General features: G+C 37.4%; 1 pseudogene; it reads right to left on the bottom strand.

Annotated features, from left to right (window-relative positions):
* Nucleotides 1-256: 256 nt before the first annotated feature.
* Nucleotides 257-4,696, bottom strand: part of LOC106778528 — a 13,665-nt pseudogene continuing 9,225 nt past the window's right edge.

Here is a 4,696-nt window from a genome sequence, read left to right on the forward strand (position 1 = left end):
AGAGTACCCTAGAGGGTGTCCACTTTCATTATCCCATCACGAAGTTACTACAATCAGCCCACATAGTCACGGATCATGTGCCCTCCGAGGTGATGATGTCGAAGTTGGTCCTCTTGCAATTGTTGTTGGTGTTGTACTCCTTCAACGCCATGTCTAAGACCCAATGTCAGTGACACAGAAACAAGTCCTCCAACCTCAAGGTCACCACGTCGGTATGGCACAAAACCCATCAATGTACCATCCATATTGTTTGAAGTCATTTACCACTATTCTCTCTGCTGCCTGTTGCTATTGTTTCAAGCATGTGTATTTCCTCAACCATTGGCTTCCATACTCGTACTCGAGCATTTATGAACCAATTTGACACCTTCATTAATCAGTTACACATCATTGTTTCAATAGTGAAATATAACATGAAATATCTTGTAAGTATAGTTAGTGACTTTACACAGAACCAGAAGCCAAAAAGATTAACACAGTATATTTCTTTATATTATTGTCAGTGATAATGAGCTAATAGCAAAATGATGATGCTAACATACTGATACGCGGGGCTCAAGCCCAATGTCTTTAGTGTAGTCTTTCTTTTATGTACCTTGTATTGTGTTAGGCATGTAGGACCTCTAGTCCTATATATAGCCATGCCTACACTTCTTGTACTTACTTTTGAGATTAATGAGAATTAGATTTCTAAAACCTAGAATTAATTCTCTCTTGAAAGCATAGGCTAGAGAGTCCAAGAGACCTCCTCTAGCCACCTTCCAAGCACCTTTCTCACTTCCATTTTTCCACTCCACGAGTGCTTCTCTCTCATCACATTGCGTCACCTTCTCTACCAATAGGCCTCAGACGCATCATCAGTGGTGTAAGCTTCCTTCACCATGCATCAGAGCCATTGCCTCGTCACCTCACTTTCCTTACACGCATCACAAACTCCATTTGCATTCTCGCGTCACAGAACCATTTCACTCTCGCCGAACCTCCTCTGCTAGGGTTAGCATTTTCAATGCCTCTAATCCATTTCCCCTCACCGATTCATCACTTCACGTTACAGATCTAGTTATTTTCATCATTTCTTTTTATTTTCTCCGGTCAAAAACCTCATTCCACCGTTCAAAGTCCATTTTCACCGTTAAAAACCATTTTCCTCCGATTAAAACCTTTGTTGAACCGACCCAAACCTTGTTCACCGATTAAACTTCGATTTCCACCGTTTAATTGGTCCAAATCCAGTTTCCCCTCCTTTCTAGGGTTTCATTGTGTTCATTTTCCATTTCCTTCGAGTCAGCTCGATTTAGAGCTTCTTTACCGTCATTCCGCTGCGTCTTCTCATCGGAGAAGCTTCGAGGAACCTCTGGATCGAGTTCGCGTCACGCCAATCGGCCAGTTCCTCAGGCATCTTCTATCACATACATTAATTAACCATACCATTAGATATGTCTGTTAAATTGAATATTATGGCACTACTGTAGAACTGTAGATCAACATGTATACTATAACAGTTTAATTTCCATAAACTAAAGAACATATTAAACTGCGAACGTGAACATATATCAATTATTTATAAAAATTTAATCAACAGAATAAAAAGCCTAGAGACAGAATAATGAATTTGAAAGAAAAGGCCCCCACCTGATTCCGTGATAGACTTGTTTGACTAACGAGCATGTGTTTATCAATGTCTGTTGGGTAACTAAAAAGAAATTAAACAGCAAAAAAGCCACAATGTTCAATCCAAATGTCTGTGTTGAATAGAGAAAAGAGTCACAGAGCAAGAAATAGAGACATAGAGACAAACATACGGATGAAGAAAATGCTCAAATAACCAGGCTTTAAGAACTGCCACTGCACGCTCTGGCAACCCTCTCTAGGGCCTCCACACATGATGTTGTGGATCAAGAAGATCCATAGTATCCCTTTGCCAGATTTGTTCTTTAGAAAACTTTGGTCCATGTTGCATCTTATCCTTTCCATAGTAGTGTCAGCTTTACTACCACTACTGCATGAGGGTATTGACGCATCCTCTCCCAAGGCTTCGCTTATAAGCTTCAGCTGATCTAAGATAGAATTTTTTAAACATCTGAAGTGTTTTGATACTGACTTGAGAGCCATGGAGACGTAAGGAGTAGAAGAATTAAGACCCGCCACTGACTCGAACGAAGAAATAACCATCTGCATTTGTAGATGGTACTGCTTGCATTGCCTTGTAACCTATAACAGTGGCCCAACGCAACAGTTTCAAAAAGCAACTTTTCAAATTGTTGGAGGTGGAGGAGGGTTTGGCGGAGGAGGAGGAGCAGGTGGAGGTGGTGATGCTGGAGGAGGGTTTGGTGGTGGTGAGTTTTGAGTGAGGAGAGAGAAAAATATATAGAGAAGAAAAAATAGAGAGAAAATGTTCAGAGAAATTCAGAGGAGCAGAAGAGAGAGAAAGAAAAAGTTAACTCCATTAGTGAATATTTAACGGCAGGGACTGATTTGAAACATTTTTTATAACTTAGGAACCAAAGGTTGACATTTTAAAAAACGGGGACTAAACTGAACACCAGCTTATAACTTAGGGACCAAAAAGGGGTTTAAACCTTTTTATAAAGATTAGTGTGCATAATGCATGTGTATTTACTTTTTTTTTTATAATAATGATTTCAAGGAGTATTAGGAGGTCCTTCCCTTGCTAGAGTGGCCTTCTCAATTTGTTGGAGATGCAGTCAATATTCCCCTATTATGATTCATATCAAGCCACAATCAGTGGCATTATATGAAGAACATATAACTACATAATACTCTGAATTCAAAAGCAAAGGGAGATACCAAGTTACCTACTATAATTATGTGTTATTCTTAAACCAGCAAAAACTTTCTAGACTAAACTGATTGCACTGTGGACTAATCAAAACTTAGATATAGATATGCACATAACATATCCCAATGTCATATTTTTTGCTGCATCATTTCATTATAAAACTCTATCGGGGAATGTTTGAACAAATTTGTTTAATGACTTATATTTGCAATCCAAATGTGTCAACTAAGTTTCTGAGAATATATTAATGAAATTATGGGTAGAATGGGCTTGAAAAGTTTTCACCAATAAATCAATTCATTCACATCATAGTATACTACTTAGATCTTGTGTGACCGGTTTAGTAGCACAAACCCTTACAAGGTACTGCTACAAACTCTCACTAACACAATTTTGTAAATCGAAAATGTTTCTTTAACACCCTTATTTGACATAAATTTGACACCGGCCACGTGTCAAATTTCTATTGGTTTTTTTCTTTTAAAGGGAAATGGGTTTTTTAAAAACTAACGAGGGTAGAATAGGAATTCTGAGGATATGAAATTTTGTTTGGCGGTTTCTTTTTCTTCTCTTTCACTTTGTTTCTGAAGCTTCTTGTCTCCCATCACTCTTTCCATTCCCGGTTGCTTCATCTCTCCAATCCTTTGGTTTCTCCATTGCACTGTTCGTCTCATCTCAACCCAAAAAAAGCTATCTTTCGCAAGGTAAGCTCTATTTCCTCTATCCCCTTTTTGGGTGGCTTTGGCGTTGTGTGTGTTTTGTCATTTCATCCCCTTCTCGCATTGTTTTCTTTGGTGTTATTTATTCATTTTGTGTTTTGTGAACCCTGAGCCACCATTGATTTTTTGGTCTCTTTCGTGTTTTCATTTTTAGTTGAAATGGTTTCCGGAATCCCAAAAGTAAGTTAAAGTTTTGGTCTTTTATTTAGTTGCATTTTTTTGGTTAGTAATTGATGAGTCGATATTTTATTGATTTCACTTAGTTTATTGTGCTAGAATTAATCGGGGAATTGTGCTTAATTGTCCGATATTTTCTCGTTTTTCCTAATTATGCTTAATTTGATCAGAAATTCTTATTTTAGTTAATTTGAATTTTTTGAGCTAATTATTTGCATTATTATTTTCAGGGAATATTTTGGAAATACAATTTGGGACATTTGGAGTGCTATCAAATAAATTCAAGACTCTCCAATTAGACATTTTAAAATTAATTGTATTGTAATTTTAATTGTTTAAACTTTTTAGACAAACTTTTGCACATTGGACCATTGTTAAAAATTATGAGGGGCCCAAAATTGTAGGACACTTGACCTAGGGTTTCCTTTTATTTTTAGGGTGGACCCCACCCTATTTTTGAGACACTTGGCCCTAGGGAAAGAAGCTGTCCAACCGTCATTTTTAATAGACACACTTGGCTTTTTGGCTGAATGTCCAGGCGCTCTCTCTCGGAATTTTTGGGATCCAGCATCACTTTGAGTTTAGCTAGGAAAATTATGTTTTCGTTTTTGGATTTTGGATGAAGGAGAAAATAAAAAAGGAAGCACCGTGAGAAGCACGCTAGTTGTGGCTACTATTTCTTTTTGGCATTGTTTTCTTTTATTTCCTTTTTGGATTCCAACAAGTTTGCGTAAGCATTGTCTCATCTTGGTGATTCACTTCCTTTGAACTGTGCATTCCATTTGATGACATTTATCATTTGTTGCTTTTATCTTTGCTGAAAAGAATGTCCAGCTGCCACGTACATTTACTTTTATTTGAGCTACCATTAAAGGTTGATGGAATGAAGAGTAGGTTATTTACTATTTCATTTCTTCTTGAAAGTTGAGAGCATGAGCTTGAGTCTTGAGGTGGTTTCTTGCATTTTTCATGATGGGTCTTTGGTTTCAATGAAGAGCTA

This window comes from Vigna radiata, unplaced genomic scaffold (assembly GCF_000741045.1).
Source record: "Vigna radiata var. radiata cultivar VC1973A unplaced genomic scaffold, Vradiata_ver6 scaffold_23, whole genome shotgun sequence".
In the NCBI taxonomy this organism is placed as follows: Eukaryota; Viridiplantae; Streptophyta; class Magnoliopsida; order Fabales; family Fabaceae; genus Vigna; species Vigna radiata.